At 41.1% G+C, this 21675-nt stretch overlaps 1 protein-coding gene across 4 annotated transcripts in view; it reads right to left on the bottom strand.

Annotated features, from left to right (window-relative positions):
* The window catches only part of fhit (fragile histidine triad diadenosine triphosphatase), a 393746-nt gene that overhangs the window by 366888 nt on the left and 5183 nt on the right, over positions 1-21675 (bottom strand). For all 4 annotated transcript variants that reach the window (XM_067505333.1, XM_067505332.1, XM_067505334.1 and 1 more), the window contains exon 2: positions 2049-2134. The gene's annotated coding sequence lies outside the window, so the exon portion shown is untranslated. The remainder of the gene's footprint in view (positions 1-2048; positions 2135-21675) is intronic.

Below are 21675 nucleotides of genomic sequence, written 5' to 3'. Positions count from 1 at the left end.
GATACTGATTCATTTTACTTGCTTTTCTGATATTCTGGGCTTTCCGAATAAATACTGAACATTGTCCTACTTAATCTGACACATGGCAACAGCAAGACTAATAATTTGTTTTTGCTGTACACTGAAGACATTTGGCTAAAGACAGATACCAGATGAAAGTTTAGAATATCTTTAAATTAGATCACACATGTTATGTCTTCCAAAAGTATTAGAACAGACTTTTCTGTTTTGTAAATTAATATAAATAAATGTTTATATTTTGTTGCAAATCCATTGTTTGGAGTTAACTAAAATCAAAATGTGGGTTTCTTCTTTTGATATGCTTTTCCTGGCTTTTTTTTTTCAGGCCTCCTTCAGTTTTTGTTCATATTTTTCTTCAGGTAAAATACTAAGCTAAGTTACAGTCAGATAATTGACTCAGCTATTTTAAGACCTAAAGTGTTTTCCCTCTGATTGAGTCCTTTGTTGAGTAGACAGTGTGTTTTGGATCATTGTCTTGCATAATGAAGCTCCTCCCAATTAGTTACCATGCCTTCCTCTGTAAGTTTCTGAATCACTGAATTCATTCTGCTTCTACAATAATAAGTTATATCATTAATAAAGAGCTAGTGAGCCTGTTCCAAAAACCAGCCATGCAGCCCAAACCATGACACTACCTCCACCACGCTTCACTGATGAGTTTGTACAGTTTTGGCTCATGAGTAGATTCTTATCATCTTATCAACTAAAGTTATTCCACTTTGGTAGAGGTTAATCTAGGACTCAGCAGCCCATAAAACCTTTTTCCCAAACTTTTGTAAATAGTTTCTGTAATATTCCTTTGTTGATGATGTGTGTAGATCTTTTAATACAGCCTCTGTATCTCCACTCAGGAAATTACGCTACAGCTTAAAGTACAAAAGGCATAAAAAGGCCTCGGCCATATTTATGCACATAGGGAGGAAATCAGCACACATCCAAAGAAAGACAACTTTATGCCTTCCATTACTATGTAAAATGGGAGTCAGAAAACACCAGTAAAACACCTCCTGTAAGCAATATGTCCACTTGTGCCTGCTACACTGTATATTACCTCTTCAGTCATCTAATACATCTCTGCTGTGCATCTAGTGCACACACTTTCGTGTAACTCTTCTCTAAGAATTCCTTCAATGATTGAAGCTTCCAAATATCTCACATCAGAGAAAATGAATCATAACTTTCTATTTTCAACAGGCTCGATGTTTTCAATGTGGACTTGTAGATGTACTCTGTGCAGGTTTACCCTAGGGAACGAGGTGACTAGTCGAGTCTAGTCTAATCCCCTCAGGGTTCGTGGAATGTTTAGACATTTGTTATTTAGATATTTATTGGTTTTGCCTTTTTGAATTTATCAATATAACATTAGTGATCATCAATAAAAATATTCAGTTATTATCACTGCCAGCCCACTTACAGTGTATGTCACCTGATTATGAAATTTTATCCCTCTCCTTACCCAGAACTCCAAAGTCTGGTGCAGCAAATTACTCTTTACTTGCATAAAGAATGGAGGCAGAATTAGCCACTTAGTGAATTAGTGGGGCTTCAGACTGAAGCACAGTGAGCTTGCAAATACTGATGAATGAGCCTTTTGCTCCTGCACAGCTCTTCACCAGCGGATGTTTGCACCACAACTGATTCGAATTAATTTTTTCCTGAGGATGAGTACTTCAAGTTAAAAGACCATGCTGGTGGTTTTGCATGTTTAAATGACAGATTGTGTACACTTCACATTAATGCCCACCTTTTTCAAAAGGGATTTTTAAAGGTGTTTTGACAACCATGCTGTTGCTGAGTAGAAATGCAATTGTGATGGTTTGAAATGTTAACAGTGAGGATGTCTTACCTACCAAACCACTGATTACATCAGCTTAGTATTAAAAACATCTCAAACTTAGTCTCTTTGTGTTCCGATCATTTCAGAACAAAGAAATTGTGCTGTAAAGTGTTGTCTTCACTGTTAAGTTTACACAACTTGCAATGACTTTGTCCTGATGCAGCAGGCAGTGTGTTAGCTGTGTCTTTACCTGTGAAAGATGGCCCGTCAGTGGTGCAGTGGACTGCTCGTGTTCGTGACTCTGACAGAATGTACCAGCTGCTCTGCTCTCCTTGCCTATGGGGGGGAGAAAGCAGGATGGATGTGATTTTTGATGTAAACGTAAAAATCACTGAGGGACAGAGGTGGAGCATTGATATTCAGCTTGAGGTCTGGCCGACACCTTGACGTTGACCTTACGACCTCACAGTGAAAAATCATTTGGCAGCTTCTCTGACCTCTAGCAGTATGCATGCACTCAGACAGACACTGACAGCTGAATTACAACTGAGGAATTTTTACCCAGAGTAGCCACTTACTCCAACTTTCTCCTTTTTCCATTTTAATACTGTGTCAAGAGGCAGAGAAGCAGAAGAAATCTGACAACGGGAATCTGTATGTTGAAAAGGCATCAGCAGCAATGTGCTGTTTATTGAAAAAATTTACCACTTAATTTATAACTGAAAGTCAGCATTCAAGATTTTGTTCGTCTGAACGTCAAACAGGCAACACGAAAGTTAGAAAGGAAGTGGCATTCCACCAATTAAGAAAAGTCCCATTTAGCCTGGGAAACCATTTTTAAAATATACATTAATAGAGGAAAACAGGAACAACCCCCAGTTTCTTTCCAGCACTGTAGCCAGGCTGACTAAGAACCATAGTTACTATAAAACATATTATAAAACTGTAGCTATTAGAGAAAGAATTCACAAGATCCTCCCCTCAAATATTACAGTCATGCACAACAATGCTAAAATCCTCAATAAGGCCCCAATCCCTCTTAGACTGCTTTTTACCCATAGATCTCTCTGAGCTAACTTCAACTATTACCTCATTTAAACTAACAATCTGTCTGCTAGACCCTATTCCAACTACACTGCTCATGAAGGTTTTACCTTTAATAGATACGTTCATATTAGATATCAATAATCTATCTTTAAAAACCGGCTATGAACAACAGGCCAACAGCCAACTACAGACCGATATGTAATCTCCTCTTTATTTCTAATTCTAAAAACATTTAAAAGTTGCAAAACAATTATGTGACCACCTTTACAGGAATAATTTGTATGGAAACTTTCAGTCAGGATTTAGAGTTCATCATAGTACAGAAACAGCACTGGTAAAAGTCACCGACTAGTCTCTATACTTGTTCTGTTAGATCTTAGTGATGTATTCGATACCATTGATCACAACATTTTATTACAGAGAACAACTTCAGGAACATGAAATTGGGATTAAATGAACTGCACTAGGTTGCTTTAAATCTATCTAATAGATTCCAATTTGTTCATGTTAATGATGAATCCTCAATGCACACAAAGGTTAGTTATGGAGTTCCACAAGGCTCTGTCTTAGGACCAATACTTTTATATATGTCTCTAATGCAACCGCAAGGGGACACAAGCCACTCCCAAGTATGGTTAAATGCAGAGGGTTGTGTCAGGAAGGGCATCCGACGTAAAAAACATGCCAATTAAAAATGCAAATCATGACTTTTACACACGGAAAATGACTCCCATACCGGATCGGTCAGGGGCCCGGGTTAACAACGACCGTCATCGGTGTTGTTGACCTACAGGGTACCGGTGGAAATTGGACTACTGTTGGTCGAAGAAGGAGAGGAGGAAGGTGTGTTCGTAGGCAGAGAGAGAAGAGGAAAGCTAAGAATGTAGGACTGACAGTAGGGACTTTGAATGTTGGGACTATAACAGGGAAGGCTAGAGAGTTGGTTGACATGATGCAGAGAAGGAAGGTGGAGATACTGTGTGTCCAGGAGACCAGGTGGAAAGGTAGGAAGGCTAGAAGCTTAGGAGCAGGGTTCAAGTTGTTCTACCATGGGACAGATAGGAAGAGAAATGGAGTAGGAGTTATCCTGAAAGAGGAGTTTGTGAGGAACGTTCTAGAGTTGCAAAGAGTATCAGACAGGTTGATGAGTCTGAAGCTGGAAATTGAAGGCGTGATGTTCAATGTTGTTAGTGGTTGTGCCCCACAGGTAGGATGTCAGTTAGAAGAGAAGGAGAAATTCTGGAGTGAGTAGAAGTGATTCAGAGCCGACATGATGGTGATTGGTGCAGATTTCAATTGACATGTAGGTGAAGGGAACGGAGGTGATGAGAATGTGATGGGCAGGTTTGGTCTTCAGGACAGGAATGCAGAAGGACAGATGGTGGTAGACTTTGCAAAGAGGATGGAAATGGCTGTAGTGAACACTTTCTTCCAGAAGAGGCGGGAACATAGGGTGACAGGTGAAGGTAGAGGTGACAAGGGCCAAACAAAGAGCATATGAGGACTTGTATGCTAGGTTGGACACTAAAGAGGGAGAGGTGGATTTGTACAGGTTGGCAAGACAAAGAGATATAGATAGGAAGGATGTGCAGCAGGTTAGTTTGATTAAAGATAAGGATGGAAATGTATTGACAGGTGCCAGGATTGTGATGGGAAGATCGAAGGAGAACTTTGAAGAGTTGATGAATGAGGAAAATGAAAGGAAACAAAGATGTATAGAACAAGGGAGATGTGCAGAGCTGTGGCAACTACAGAGAAATGAAGCTGATGAGCCACACAATGAAGTTGTGGGGAAGAGTAGTGGAAGCTCAGCTTAGGGCAGAGGTGAACATTTGTGAGCAGCAATATGGTTTCATGCCTAGAAAGATTCCAACAGATGCAGTATTTGCTTTGCGGATGCTGATGAAGAAGTACAGAGAAGGTCATAGGGAGTTGCATTGTGTCTTCGTAGATTTAGAGAATGCGAATGACTGGGTGCAGAGAGAGCAGCTGTGGTATTGTATGACGAAGTCTGGAGTGGCAGACAAGTATGTTAGAGTGGTGCAGGACATGTATGAGAGCTGTAAGACCATGGTGAGGTGCTGTAGGTGTGACAGAGGAGTTCAAAGTGGAGGTGGGTCTGCATCAAGGATCGGCTCTAAGCCCCTTCTTGTTTGCTCTGGTTATGGACAGACTGACAGATGAGGTTAGACAGGAATCTCCATGGACTATGATGTTTGCAAATCTAGAGAGGTGGAGGTCTGCTCTGGAAAACAGAAGAATGAAGCTTAGCCACAATAAGACAGAATACGTGTGTGTCAATGAGAGGGACCCAGGTAGAACGGTGAGGTTACGGGAGCAGAGGTGAAGAAGGTGCAGGACTTTAAGTACTTAGGTCAATCTGTCAAGTACTTTTAGTCAATGGTTCAGAGCAATGGAGAGTGTGGAAAAGAGGTGAAGAGGCGAGTGCAGGCAGGTTGGAACGGGTGGAGAAAAGTGTCAGGTGTGTTGTATGATAAGAGAGTATCAGCGAAAATGAAAGGAAAGGTGTTCAAGACGGTGGTGAGACCAGAGATGTGGAACAGAAGTGGAACTGTCAGGATCTCTCTGCACTTCCTGTCTGTGGACTTTTATTTTGTGGCCCTACTCCCTACTTCCTTGGTGGCCTTGGTTCTTTTCCCCAGCTTTGCCCTCGTTGTCCCTCATTGTTTGCACCTGTCCCCCCCTCTATTTAAGTTCAGTCTTCCCTTCACTCCCCTGCCAGATCCTCGTCATTGTTAATGTGGTCTCTGCCATCGTGGTTACTGTCGTCGTCGTCGTCGTCGTCGTCGTCGTCGTCGTCGTCGTCGTCGTTGTCGTCGTCGTCATTACCCTCATTACCCTCACCAACCCCTCAGACTCTGGACTCTAGGTAAAAGCTGTTAGTGTATTTCACGGACTCTTGCATTTGGGACTCTTGTTTCTCCTCGACTTTTGTTTTTGGGACTCTGTGCAGCTTTCCCCTTTGGTCTGAGTTTTGGTTATTAGTTTTTATGTTTATCCAAGTCTTATTGTTTCCTGAGCCTGTTGTCCTAAGTTCTGTTGTCCTAAGTTACCATCTTACTATCTATTAAGTTCATACCCCTCATGTTCTGGTCCCTTTGGTTAGTCTGAGTTTTTTTTTTTGTCCTGTATCCGGTTCCTAGTACCCCCCCTGTTAGGAGCGACTTCTGTAAATGATTTACATCTGTCAATACAGCCCCTCGTTATTTCCCGTTATAATCCCTCTCACAGTCTCTTCACTTGGGTCCTCCCTTAACCAAAACCTTGACAGGAACAGAAGAAAAGACAGGAGGCCGAGCTGGAGGTAGCAGAGCTTAAGATGTTGAGGTTCTCTTTGGGAATGACGAGGATGGACAGGATGAATAATAATGACATCAGAAGAACAGCTCATGTTAGATGTTTTGGAGATAAAGTCAGAGAGGAAATCTCACAAATATGATGTCCAACCATATCGTTACTCTAGATGATATAAGTCTGGCCTCCAGTACTACTGCCAGGAACCTTGGAGTTATTTTTGACAAGGATTTGTACTTTACCTCACATATAAATCTCTAGAACAGCCTTCTTCCACCTACGGAACATTGCCAAAATTAGGAGCATCCTGTCTCAAAGTGATGCCGAAAAACTAGTCTATGCATTTGTTACTTCTAGGTTGGACTACTGTAATTCCCTACTTCCAGGATGCCCCAGTAACTCCCTAAAGAACCTGCAATTAATCCAAAATGCTGCAGCAAGTGCTGACTGGAACTAGCAAGAGAGATCATATTTCACCTTCACTAGCTTGAGATGACTTTGTTGTGAATTGTAGCTATATAAATAAAGGTGAATTGAACTTGATATTCACATGCACATTTGCACTTTGAGATAGCTGAGATTGTTTCTCCTCCCTGAACCAACCACACACGAAGAAATCATCCACTTCTAAGTAGTGTATAACCTGTATTATTGCGCGTGTGCATGCACACCTTTGCATGTGACGTGTGTGTAAAGTGTCATGACCATTAGATAGACCTCCAAGTGGTTGCTCTCGTGATGGTTCATAGGTGTATGTCACCTGCCAGTCACGATCAGTGCGCTGGGGATCCCTCCAATCAAATGTTTCTACGTCATACCTCGATGGGAACACCTCCTTTAAGTGTGTATATAGTTTTAAAAAGTAGCCGGTCATTATTCTAGCTATTGCTGCTGCTGTTGGTATTTTTTTCTATTTCCTTACAATATCAAAAGCCTTTGGAAAAATGGCATATATTACAGGTGAGTGTTTTTATAATTTATTTTACAATATAATACTTAATTATATATTTTAAAAAAAGATGTATAGTTATTTCTTTAATAAATTAAAAACTATATCAAGAAAAGTAAAATGTGTTATATGCCTTCCTGCTAAAGGCCTTCTTCAACAGGGGAGTTCGGATGCATAGCAGAGGAGGCACTAGCGTGTGTCATCGTGACAGGTGTGTATGACCCAGTCCCTGCGACTCTCAACTTATTTAGAGAATGGTTGGTCATTTTTGTTCTTACGCTGTGTTGTTTTTATGTCTCTAGCTGTTATAGAGAGTCTGGTCGCCCCGCATGTCACAGAAGTCCCATTACACGGATTCAGGAATTTATAATACATAGACAAGCCTCTGAAAATGTGTGTACATATCTTAAATAATATTCTCTTATCAGACTATTAATGCAGTGTCATGAAACGGATAGTTAGTAATCTGATAATTGTCTTTTTTAAAAACAGAAAGCCTTCAACATTGCGGGATATTTGCCAGTGCTAAAAGGAGTAGACACGACAGAGAGGACACTCTAGCAGACACTGTACCGTTGTTTTCTTCAGGAACCCTCCAGAAAGACGTATTACAGACATTAAACTTTAACAATCTATAAATCGACACGGGGTTCACAACCCTGGAGTTCGATGATCTAGGACAGTGAGAGTCAGATGCGTGAATTTGTAAGACAATATGAAACAGCACAGAATGTGTCAGAATGGTTACAGAGGGTGATGCTAGTGTTGATGTCTCAGACAGCCAGATGCTAGAGTTGGTAATGCATTACGAGAGCGCAAAGCCCCGCCCTGTCAGGAGGGTCTTGGGGGACAATGGCTTCTGCGGTCCTTGCATGCAGACAGCTATACCACATAAACATTAGAGAGATACCGACATTTAATTCTGTGGAGTTGCGTCAGTTTGTGGACTTGCTTGATATTGATTTAAGCAAGCTGCAGGATTTACCAAATAGGATGAAACATGTTAACAGGTGTGATAAACCTCACCCCCAGACAGTGTGGCTCTACTTTTATTGAATAAGACGGCTTTTTTTGGTTTATCCAAAATTTCTAAATATTGTTACACACCATATGAGAAGCCCCTGCGCCACAATTGTAGACATCTATGTAATGTGTGTTCTACAAAGTGTGACCGTTCTGGCGCTACTGTGCAGTGCACAGACTGTAAGCCCATCTGCAAATTTATTCAGTGCTATCAAAGACACAAACAACACGACCCCATACACAACACAGTCCCATGTGATAGGTTAAAATATTGCACAGAGTGTGGGAAGCTGTACATCATCTCAGAAAGTAAGAAAGCGGGGCATGTTTGTCAACCTGCTAAATATATGCACTTTCAGGAAAAGCTTAGTGGAGACGACCCGCATAGCTGCTTCATACAGCCTATTAAAAAAAAAAAAGTCTCAGAGCACCTACATCTTTTATGACTTTGAAACTAGAATTCACGATGCTAGACAAGAGGCTAACTTTGCGTGTGCTATGGATTATGAGGGGAACAAAAAGACAAATAAATACAAAGGCTACACATTTATTGCGCACAATGCCTCAGGATTTGATTCTTGCATTGTGGTGGAGCATCTGGTCAAACAGGTTATCACACCCACTCTGACCATAAGAGGGAGCAGAGTCGAAATAATGCATCACGCTGCTTACAAACAGCGGTGGATCGATAGTTTCTGTTTTCTGCAAATGCATTTATCCAAAATGACTGAATTACTAGGGTTTAGTCATAAACTTGCAAAAGGTAATTTCCCTAATAAATTTAAAACTAGTGAAAACGAACCGTATGTGGGGTCCTATCCAGATGTCAGATTTTATGGCTACGACAGGATGAATGAGAGTGAAAAGAAAAGGAGTGGTACGGTTCTGTCAATGATGAGATTTTTGACTTTCAAAAAGAGCAGGGTATATGGTGTGAATGATGTGGAAGTGTTGCGTCAGGCATGTCTGATCTATCTTGACGCTTTTATCAAGTGTACAGAACTGGATCCATTTAACTTCACCACGCTGGCATCTAGCTGCATGGGGGTGTTCAAGACACACTTTCTCCCCAAAGACACCGTAGCTCTGATATATGACAGTGACCAGCATAAAACATGTGTCTCCATACAGTGGTTGGAGTATGTAGAGTATGTGAAAAAAAATTGAGGTCAGGCACCTGTAAACCATGGTGAACAACAGTTTGGCCCCTACTTTGTGGATGGTTATCACGCCCGCTGAAAAAGGTGGTATGAGTTTCCAGGATGCCTGTTTCATGGTTGTACAAAATGCACAAATCAAGCAGAGTTGAACCATCTCAATAAGATCCCAAAAAGCCAATTTAATGAGAAGCTTGTGGTCTTCAGAAGACAGCATGGGGTTCATGTTGTTGTGATGTGGGAATGTGAATGGGACAGGCTTAAAAACAAAAATCAGGTATCACAACTTTACAAGTCGGTACCTGACTGTGCAGGCCCGAAAGCAATATCCTGTAGGACACCCTCAGGTCATATCGCAGGCTACCTGGGGCATGTGAATGACGACACTGCGAGGCAAAAATACATTGACTATTTTGAAAAAGACTAGCCCCAATGAATATCCAATTGAACAAAGCTGTTTGAAGCTGTAATAAACTGCTCCTTAACTCCCTCTGGGGTCGGTTTAGCATGAAAAGTGATATGGCCAATTGTGAATTAATATTATTATATCGAGTCCTCTCAATTCATTGTTCACCCACCACTATGATGTGCGACATTTTTGCTTCATCTCAGAAGACGTGGCATTGGTTCATTGGCTTCATGCTGACAAAAGGGCTTCTTAAACTAATGATGTCAATGTCTTCTTAGGAGCCATGACCACAGCACACGCGAGACTCATGTTATATGACCTTATGCACAAATTGCAGGAGCGTGTGTTGTATTTTGACACTGACAGCATTGTTTTTACATCTAAAGGCGGTGACTGGATCCCACCACTGGGTGATGGGACATCCTTACCTGGGTAACTGATGAGATGAATGATGGTGATGTGTGTGGACTACCTGAGGAAGACTTTGTCACAGAGTATGTTTAGGTGGGTCCTAAGTGTTACGCATATTTCACCAAATGTGGGAAGACACAAGTGAAATGCAAAGGAGTCACTCTTAACGCCAAAAATGCATCTTCACTGCAGAGTCTTGTTAAATCATGTGGCCAATGGGGTTTCAGATGATGATCACCTGACCACTGAACCTGACACAATTGTTCGGAATAAAAAGGCCTTTACTCTAAAAAATTCTGAATGACCATAAATATGTTTTCACTAAATATGTTGATCATAGAAATCTTAGCTGTTTGTACCTGGTTCAGTATCTTTTTATTCAGGGTAAATCAAGTAGGACCATCAGTTTAAACACAGACTATTTAGTGTTATTTAAAAACCCACAAATACCAAATCACATTATTGGCTAGAGATGACAGATGTTCCCCGATAATGGCATATATTTCCTGGATGCTTTTAACAAGGCTACAAGCCCTGCCTACGAGTATCTGCTCATAGACTTTAAAGCTGATCTGACCTCATCATCTATGACTCAGAACAGACCGTCAAGTAGTGTACGTGTCTGAAAACCGAAGACCCTGATAATGCCAGCGCGCATGCATAGGAATCTTTCACAGAAGAAAAAAACACTTAATCAGAGTGGAGGACGTCACTTCCGTAGTTTCGAAATGGCGGTCTGTTCAAACTGTGTACACGTTTTCACGCAGTTGCAAGAAACCATCAAACTTTTGGAAAACGAACTAAGCAAAAAAAATGAACTTATCTTGGGGTTTTCCAACGTTGCCACCACACAAGCAAAGCACCTCGCAGCTCTTAATACCTCGAGCTACATGGACCAAACGGTTTCTATCCACCCAGCTGTTTGTTCAGTGACCCAGGACACCGATGACACGCTGCCGTGGTCTGGCCCTGTTGCTTCCGCTGGAAACGTGATGCCAACCCGCGGCCTTCTGGCCCTGTCGGACGACCAACGGCCTGTCCCGACACGGGCCTGCTCCTCGCCGCTGACACAGGAGGCCTGGATCCCGGCTAAAAGGAGACATCGGACTACACCTGCTGCAGCTAATCTTGTCAACCAGTCCATTGGACCACCTTCCCCGGTCCAGATGGAGAACCGTTTCACTGTTCTTGAAGAGCTGGAAAGTCCGACTTCCCCAGCGGCGGTTCCCTGTGAATCCCTGCCCCGTGAGATACCACATGGCTCCACCTCCCGCGGGCAGCGTGGTCGGGGCCTGCTGCCGGGGCCTCGCCAGACCAGACGTGCAACCGCCACCAACACCATGCCTCCAGAGAGGAATCCACATGCTCCTCCTCGGCGCACCTCTCCACCGCACCGTCCTCCCGGTCCGACCATGCTAATTATTGGCGACTCCATCGTTAGAGACGTCCGCTTAAAATCAGCTTAAACGTTTTGCTTTCCTGGAGCCACAGTCACTGACATAGCGGAGAAAATTCCAAACCTGATTGAAAAACATCCTACAGCAACAAAAGTAGTGATACACGTTGGCACAAATGACACAAAACGCCAACAGTTTGAGTTGCTGAAACGTGACTTCGTGTCATTTTTCAACTCACTGGAGAGTTTCCACGACAGACGGTTCTTCATTTCCGGCCCAATTCCCACGCTGGGTCGCAGTGTTGGCTGGTTCTCCAGACTCCTCAGCCTGCACACATGGCTTCAACCACAAGTCTCCGCACACGGACTCTCTTACGTGGACAATTTCAATCTTTTCTGGGATCGTCCTCAGTACTTCAAGCAAGATGGACTGCACCCGAACTTTCTGGGGTCACGGATGTTGACTGAGAACATTGTCCACAGCATCTCAGTCTCCGGAGACTGGCTGACCATTGAAAACACCTGTGGCTCTGATGTGCTCACCTGTCCTGCATCCTCCGCTCCAACACCCGACAACATCCACAGGTACAAACAGCCCGAGATATTTATAGAATCTGACGTTACCAACAGACAAAATGCAGCTCTTATGGATTCTAATTTTTCACCAAGAGAATATAATTATTTTGCTGAATGCTATGATCTTAACCACACTGCTCTTTGCCCCATAGAGACTGTCTGCTCCACGACCAATTAAACTTTTTAAACCAAAAATGAACACAAGGGGAGTTAATCATAAAAACCTAATAGAAGTTAAGACTACTGCTCATACTGAACCAAAACCCAAAACTTTCAAATGTGGATTATTAAATATCAGATCTCTCTCTTCTAAATCTCTGTTAGTAAATGACTTGATAAATGATCATCAAATTGATTTATTTTGTCTCACTGAAACCTGGTTGCAGCAGGAAGAATATGTCAGTTTAAATGAGTCAACCCCCCAAAGTCATATTAATGATCATGTTCCTAGAAGCACAGGCTGAGGTGGAGGAGTTGCAGCAATCTTCCATTGTAGCTTATCAATAATTCCTAGACCTAAACATAGTTATAACTCATTTGAGAGTCTTACTCTTAGCCTTTCACACCCAAACTGGAAAACTTAAAAACCACTATTTGTTATCGTGTACCGTCCTCCAGTCCCTTACTCAGAGTTTTTGGTTGAATTTTCTGATTTTCTATCTGATTTAGTGCTTAGTACAGATAAAGTCATTATAGTGAGTGACTTTAACATTCATGTAGATGCTGACAGTAACTGTCTGAACACTGCGTTTAATTCATTATTAGATTCAATTGGTTTTTCCCAAAATGTAAATAAACCCACTCATTGTTTTAGTCACACGTTAGACCTTGTCCTTACATATGGCATTGAAACTGATAATTTAATAGTATTTCCTCATAATTCTCTTCTGTCTGACCATTTTCTAATAACATTTGAATTTACAATAACGGACTATACAGCAGTTAGGGAAAAATTCCACTACAGCAGATGTTTATCTGAAAATGCTGTGAATACATTTAAAGAAATTATTTCTTCATCTTTTTCACCACCATGTGTCAATACTATGGTGAGTAGCCATCTTACTCCTGTGCAAATTGATTATTTAATTGACGATTCTGCCGCCTCACTGCGTAGGATAATCAGAGGAGCCGACCTCCATGGTACAATTCACAAATGCACAGCTTAAAACAGGCAACACGAAAGTTAGAGGAAGTGGCGTTCCACTAATTTAGAAGAATCCCGGTTAGCCTGGAAAAACAGTTTAAAAACATACAAAAAAGCTCTCCGTGATGCCAGAACAGCATATTATTCCGCATTAATAGAGGAAAACAAGAACAACCCCCGGTTTCTGTTCAGCACTGTAGCCAGGCTGACTAAGAGCCATAGTCCTGTTGAGCCTAGTTTTCCCTTAACTTTGAGCAGCAATGACTTTATGACTTTCTTTACTAGTAAAATTGTAGCCATTAGGGAAAAGATTCACCAGATCCTCCTGACAAATATTACGGCTAGATCTTCATGTACAACAGCTCTAGAATCCTCAAAAAGGCCCCAATCCATCTTAGACTGCTTTTCACCCATAGATCTCACTGAGCTAAGTTCAACTATCGCCTCCTCAAAACTAACATGTCTTTTAGACCCTGTTCCAACCAAATTGCTTAAAGATGTTCTACCTTTAATAGACACTTTCATATTAGATTTGATTAACCTATCTTAAGAAACTGGCTATGTACCAAAGGCCTATAAAGTTGCTGTAATCAAACCATTACTTAAAAAACCTTGTCTTGATCCAGGTGATTTAGCCAACTATAGACCAATATCAAATCTCCCGTTTATTTCTAAAATCCTTGAAAAAGTAGTTGCAAAACAATTATGTGATCACCTTTACAGGAATAATTTGTATGAAGACTTTCAGTCAGGATTTAGAGCTCATCACAGTACAGAAACAGCACTGGTAAAAGTCTCCAATGATCTTCTCCTGGCTTCAGATAATGGACTTGTGTCTGTACTCGTCTTACTAGACCTTAGTGCCGCATTTGACACCATTGACCACAACATTTTATTACAGAGACTAGAACATGGATTTGGGATTAAAGGAACCACATTACATTGGTTTAAATCTTATCTGTCAGACAGATTCCAACTTGTTCATGTTAATGATGACTCTTCTTTATGCACCAAAGTCAGCTATGGAGTTCCACAGGGCTTTGTGTTAGGACCAATACTTTTTAATCTGTACATGTCACCTTTAGGCAAAATCATTAGGAAACATTCCATAAACTTCCACTGCTATGCAGATACCCAGCTCTATTTATCTGTGAAACCAGAAGATACTAACCAATTAGTCAAACTTGAAGCATGTCTAAAAGACATAAAGACCTGGATGTCCTACAATTTCCTACTTCTAAATTCAGACAAAACTGAAATCATCCTCTTTGGGCCTAAAAACATGAGAAATATGCTGTCTAACAATATAGTTACTCTAGATGACATAACTTTGGCCTCTAGTACTATGGTGAGGAACCTTGGAGTTATCTTTGACCAAGATTTGGCGTTTACGTCACGTATGACAAATCTCTAGAACAGCCTTCTTCCACCTACGGAACATTGCTAAAATTAGAAGCATCCTGTCTCAAAGTGATGCTGAAAAACTGGTCCATGCATTTGTTACTTCTAGGTTGGACTACTGTAACTCCCTACTTCTGGGGTGTCCTAATAACTCTCTAAAAAGCCTTCAATTAATCCAAAATGCTGCAGCAAGAGTGCTGACTGGATTAGGAAAGAGATCACATTTCACCTTCACTAGCTTCTCTTCATTGGCTTCCCATAAAATTTAGAATAGAGTTCAAAACCCTCCTCCTTACATACAAAGCTCTTAATGGTCAAGCTCCATCATATTTAAAAGATCTCATAGTCCTGTATCGCCCGATTAGACCACTTCGATCCCAAAATACTGGCCTACTTGTGGTTCCCAGAGTTTGCAAAAGTAGAATGGGAGGCAGAGCCTTTAGCTATCAAGCTCCTCTCCTGTGGAACCAGCTTCCAATCCAAATTCGGGGAGCAGACACCCTCTCTACTTTTAAGACTAGGCTTAAAACTTTCCTTTTTGATAAAGCTTATAGTTAAAAATCCTCACTCAACCCTAACTAGCTTTTCTCTATACATTTGTCACCACTGTATGCCATTAATTCTGTGTCCTACAGCCTGTACAATGCTTTGTTGTTGCTTTTTTGTTGTTGTTGTTGTTGTTGTTGCTTTTTGTTGTTGCTTTTCGTTGCTCTTTTCTTTTCTTTCTCCACTTTCCACTCACCCCAACCGGTCAAGGCAGATGGCCGCCCACCCTGAGCCTGGTTCTGCTGGAGGTTTCTCCCATTAAAGGGAGTTTTTCCTCTCCACTGTTGCCTAGGGCTTGCTCAAGGGGGATTTGTTGGGTTACTTCTACATACTTGTGTAGTCTGGACTTTATTCTGTAAAGTGCCTTGAGATGACTTTGTTGTAAATTGTTAAATAAATAAAATTGAATTGAAAATTGAATTACCAGCTCTTTTAGGAGCTGCCATTCCATTCATCGCCAGTCTCACTACGGGTAGCTGAGTGTCTTTTTACTCTGAAGTAATGGAACATGCCCAGAAAATGTATTTGATCCCACAGCACCACCAGCTGGATGCTTTAAAACAGCATCACCAGAATCAAAATACAGATTCTATCAGAACCCCTAACCCTATCCGCTTTCAACGTGCCGTTGTCCTCCATCCCCAAAACTCAGGTTAGCCGGCTCATTACAGGGATTGAAATTGGTGACTGTCAAAAACCTTCTAAAATGTCTGAGTGAATATAACCCCGCATTAAGTCATAATGCAGGGTGTAAAAGGAAGTCAAATGTATGGTTACATTTTAATTACATGTAGATATTATTGATTTATTTGTATGTTGTACTTACAATGTACTTACAAACTGTAACTATTTTGTTATATCATCTGATATAATACCTGATATAATATCAGGCGGGAATTGAGCGTGTGTGGGGGGGGGGGGTTACCAAAGCTATCAAAAAACAAAACAGTGTCCTTTCTTAGTAAAATAGACTCCTAGTCAATGTTCTCCGGGCATATGAGAAGGGTCATTGTTAACAACCAACATGGCAGGTAGTCTGCTTTTTTCTTATCGTTTAAGTGGTTGCATGGAAAGACACACAAGAAATCCCAACAGCCTCTTTGCTGCTAACCCTTTTAAGAATACTCGTCAGTTCTACGGTATTCATGATGTCTAATAAAAGTCCATCAAAATCTGTCTCCTTGCAGACGCTAAGAGAATTGGGTCGTACACAGAATATGACAAAATGGTAGCTGTGACGAGCAGAGGCTGTCTAAAGCAAACTTCTAGTCTGACTTTTCCGCTTTTAACCAGAGACACGTGGCCGCCGCATCCCTCGTCTGGATCCATATTAAAACAAAAGAGTGTGTATCCTCTAGCAAAACCCTGATTTGATATCGCTAGCCAACGGTCTTTTAGGTGTCTCCCTGTTGACTGTATCAGCTGACTGGCCCCTATTAAACAATGGCTGATACGAAAAGACTCATAAATTCAATATCATAATTTTGGAAATTAAACAGATTGTGGTCATAGCTCACTGTGAAAGCCTCATTGTCAACAAATGCTATTATGACAAATTTAGGGATTTGACCTATATAGATGGTTACACAATCTTGTACCAGCGGGTACTGACGGGGTTTTAACACACACTCTGTTTATAGCATATTTTGCATTAGTGTGTTGCAGGGCCTGGCTTTAGGCCAGTCTCACGCTGGGAGACACTGCTACTTTTTTGATGAATAAACTGGACACAATACTGACATTTTGTCTGTAGAAATCATCAGACAGAATTAGTTTTTTGAACATTTACATTTTATCTTTATATCGACTCCGTTCAATAATAATTTCTCCCGAAAGAACAGATTTGCGTGTATCGGGGCTATTAACTTCACTGTCCAGCTGTCTCGGGTGTAATCAGCCCTTGGCTTTCATTGTCGCCACCTATTGATGAATCATCTGTGTTATTAGCTGTATCCATTCAAGACACAGCTGTACTGAATTGCGTGTGTAGAGTTTCTCTTCCATGGTTTGTAAGCAGTTCCAGAATGCCTCTGTATGGATAAGTGTTGGAGGATTGAGTTATTAACCTGTCCCCCAGTGTTATATCAACATGTGAAAAAAAAACTGTTGTTCCTGGATAATTTATAAATTTCACGTTTAGAGCGTTTGCAATATTTGACCCGTCAGGGTTTGTGATTTTGACATGGATGTACAGGTATGTATTATTTAAGTCTAGATAATATTCTCCGCTCGATGAAATGTGAAATTCCAGACGTGTGTGGGGAGTTATCGCAGAGAGCGGTGGAATTTCAACATACGTGGATTTCTCAATACTTGGACATCAATGCGTATAGGGTATGGCAAAAAGTTCTAATTCGCTCTTTACAGACTCGTGTGACAGGATATGAATCAGTACCATTGTTTATTTCAAAAGATGTCGCTGCTTGTCAGGCCTGCTCTACATCTGGTCCTGCCTCTGTTTTTGCCAGGTTTCTTCTTAGCAATCCTTGCTGTTTTACACAATTTTTTTTACTGGTTTTGGGCTCTGTGAGGCCACGCCTATATACACAGGAGGTCTTTTTATTGGTCTTTTACTGTACACCGCTAGTCCCTCCTGCTTCTGTGTGCTTCTCCCAATATTAAACAGCATATCAACCACAATACCAGATGCTGCTTTTTTCAGATGAGGAGCGACAGGCCTGTTAGCCCCCATGAAGTAGACATGATTTGTAATATTGTTATACTGCATGGACACCCTCACTGTAGACAAATCTTCAATAACGTGGGCATTAATTTCTTTCACTATTTTAGAGACGGTCTCGTAAAATTCCATGGACAGTGTAAAGTTGTACACCTCTCTTGTTTCGGTGTTACAAATATTTATAACTACATCCTTGCTTAAAAAGGTGTTCCAGACCCGAGGAAACTGCACCTCAGTAAACCCCACCTGGTGAGGTTCCTTAAGAACTATGGGTCTCGTGAGCTTTGTTCTGTAATTCCATATCTCATTGTTTGGGTCTATATGTGATGATGAGTTGCTTGGGAGCGTGATGTAAAATCCATTTTTATCCATGATGGCACGGCTGGACGCAATGTAATGCTCGCGTGGACCAGCGTGTCCTGCTGTTAAGCACGTCAGTGCAAATCAATTATATCCGTTTCAGGTATTAGAGTTAAAATTTTCAGGCCATCCTAACCACTTTACCAAAACATACATTCCACATCCTACTTTTCTTCTATCCAAAAGTTTTTCAATTTTGAAAACCTTATCTTTATCAACAATCACCTGCTGTAACTCTTTTTCATAAAATGTCCCCTGCAATATTTCACCAGCACAATCCACTGATCTGTACACTGGTGGCTCTAGCGCTACACACTCAGATATAGTATAATATTCATCACTGAATGTCTGCTCATATCCTTTTCTAAAAACACTGCGCAGTTTCGATATCCTTACAGTGTCTCCCACATTGTACTTGAAGCTGACAATACTCCTGGGGTTTGTTTTGTAAAGAGTTTTAAAGATCAGAGTCATTACTCTTATTAACGTTTACGGGAGCCATCTTTATCGATCTGTGATGAGAATTATTATAGGAACCAACAAGATCCTGTATGATTTCAATCTATCGCCGTGAATCAAAAGAAAAATAGCGCCACATTCTGGTGCGTAAAGTTCTATTAAAACGTTCTGCAACGCATGCTTTGTCCTCACTGTTAGTTGAAAAGTGTTAAATATTAAAAGACATTCTCTGATAAGCTTTATTATAGAATTCTGTACCAGAATCTGTTATTAGAGTATGAGGAGGAATCCTCCCCTCTCTGAGTTTGTCCCGAAATGCCTTTGTTACAGAAGACCCCGATTTATCTTAAAGACACCTCACCCATGCATACTTGGAAAAAACATTGATACATGTTAGCAGGTACCTGCTGGCTGCATTGGCATCAAGAGTATATACATCCTGTTTCAGTAAATACTTTTTAACTTCTGAGAGCGATGGCTGTTCTGGGTTTGCTGTCAATTTGCTCTTGCAGCATTATATAATTTCTGTATACTGCTGAGGCCTCCGGGATGGGATGGATCATAATAAATTTTTTGCAGAGAGCTTTCCATGTTCGCTTCAGAAAACACAAATGAACCAATACACTTCTATTAATATCTCTTTTTATTTCACATAATTATATTCCAGTCTCTATCGCACATACTTTGTTTTTTACCTAGGCTATTTCACTCATTGTATCCACCATTTAAAACCCACACATTAATATCTTGTTTTTATTTCAACAAATACGGCCGTTATGCCGTATTTGTTTTTCAACGACGTCAGAGATCATATGCCTCTCGGATGATTCAATCGTGATTGTATCTTCTCAGAGTTCCCGCTTCTTCCGCTGCACACTCATACAAATCAAAATTATTAAATATTTTAGAGAGAATAGCCTCTGCTACCCCTCGAAGCATAAGCATGTTATACCTATAGTCATCAGTTAGTTCAAAATAAACACTAAAACCTGGTCAAAATAATCTCTGAAGAGATGCCTGAAGATTTCCCAGCGAGCTCTGTCATATTTACAGTTGGTAGAATAAACGCGGCATGTCTGGTGATCTTCAGCCACGCATCCGTGGCACATTGTTCTTTTGGATGCATCTATCATCTCATAGATGCATCGGCTAAAACAGCATTCAAAATGTCCAAAAATTCGGCAGTAATTGTCGTACGGCCCTATGGTGTGGTCGTGTAACTGAGTCTATCGGTTGATTCAAGTATGAGCAGATTAGCATATAAACGGTAGGGAGTTCTTCTTCCACACACCACAGTCTGTACCCTGAATAGGCCTCCTGCTGATCATCCTGCTGCTGGTCAACAAATACATTATACACAGGTGCTGGAGCTGTTGGCGTCGGTGTGCTGGGTACCATAGCAACATCATCATCTGTAAAAGCACTTTGTGCTGACTCTTCATTGTAGACGCAGTTATCTATAAATGATAAATATATGACAGATGAAACAGTACAGACATTTTGTTCAATACAAACATATTGCATACTTTAAAGTAAAACGTCAATAATTACCATTTCATTTTTAGTAGTCAATGTGTCTGATGATTCTGGGCAGAGATAGACAGTTGAGGGTAGACAGCCCAGGCCGCACAGCGCTCGGATTAGGAGAGAGAAAAAGACGTTTTCCAAAAGCTTCCTAAGACGAGTAGACCGTGTCTTTTTGGATCGCCCTATCAATACAACCGAACAGTTTTTGCAGGGATTGCTGTCGCACCGCTGAATAAAAAACACAGTTGGAAACCATGTGTCAGATTCCTCCATGGTCATGGGGTAGGGCTGTCGCAACCATTCTGAACGGCCTCTGGAAGCCATTATCCCATCCATATTCCCGCATTTACGAAAAAATCTAAATCCGTCATGTGGTTTGTTAAAATAATCGATCCTGTAAATCACAGGGTCGGATGCACTGACCCATTGCGCTACATACAATCGACTCTGGGAAGTCAGGCTGACTCAGGTTGGTACACAATTATGTACGGAAAAGTCTCCAACATTATAACTGATAAACACATGCATAATGAACAATCATTTCCATCAAAACAGTCTCCTACACTTAGCTCAACATCCCCTGATTTGTTTTTAATATTATAAACATACCCATGCACTCCAAGATGTTCTAGCTTTAACTCCATGGGCGCCGTACGCTTCTCAACGTGTCTTTTTTTACACGGTGGACAGCACTCCATCGCTGCAGCTGCAACAGGTTAAATAGTAGACAGATCTCCGTGAGACATACCTGCAGATCCGTATGTCATCATGTGGGAAAATATCCAAAGAATTAAAAGAAATATCAACAGCAGCAGCACCAATAGCTAGGATAATGACCAGCTACTTTTTGAAACTATATACGCACTGAAAGGAGGTGTTCCCATCGAGGTATGACGTAGAAACATTTGATTGGAGGATCCCCGGCCCACTGATCGTGACTGGCAGGTGACATACACCTATGAACCATCACGAGAGCAACCACGTGGAGGGGAGGGTTAGGGTTGGCCCATCTAACAGTCACGACACTCTACACACACGTCGAATGCACACGCATGCGCAATCATGCAGGTTATATACTACTACCATACATTATGACAGTATAGTTCTCTATAGTTTTTTTCACAACATTGAATCACAGTTAATTTAATGTGTCTCTCGTTGCCTTGTTAACCAATTTCATTTGTCATGAAAATGTATTCACTCCCTTTAAATTAACTCACCTGAATCATCAGTGATGCAGTTGGTTTGTCCCACAAGTCAATTAATTAAATTAATTAAATGGAGATCACCTGAGTGCCGTGAATGGGTTTAAAGGATTGTAGTACAAATACACCTGTATCTGATGAGGTGAATCAGTATCCTGGCCATAAACTGAACCATGAACACAAAAGAACACTCAAAAGCAACTCACTGAAAATATGATTGAAAATATGATTGAACACACAGATGATCAGAACACACCTACAGATGCAGCTGA

Source organism: Channa argus, chromosome 5, assembly GCF_033026475.1.
Source record: "Channa argus isolate prfri chromosome 5, Channa argus male v1.0, whole genome shotgun sequence".
Classification (NCBI taxonomy): domain Eukaryota; kingdom Metazoa; phylum Chordata; class Actinopteri; order Anabantiformes; family Channidae; genus Channa; species Channa argus.
The sequence above is the reverse complement of the archived record's forward strand: the minus strand, read 5'-3'. Positions and strand labels throughout refer to the sequence as shown.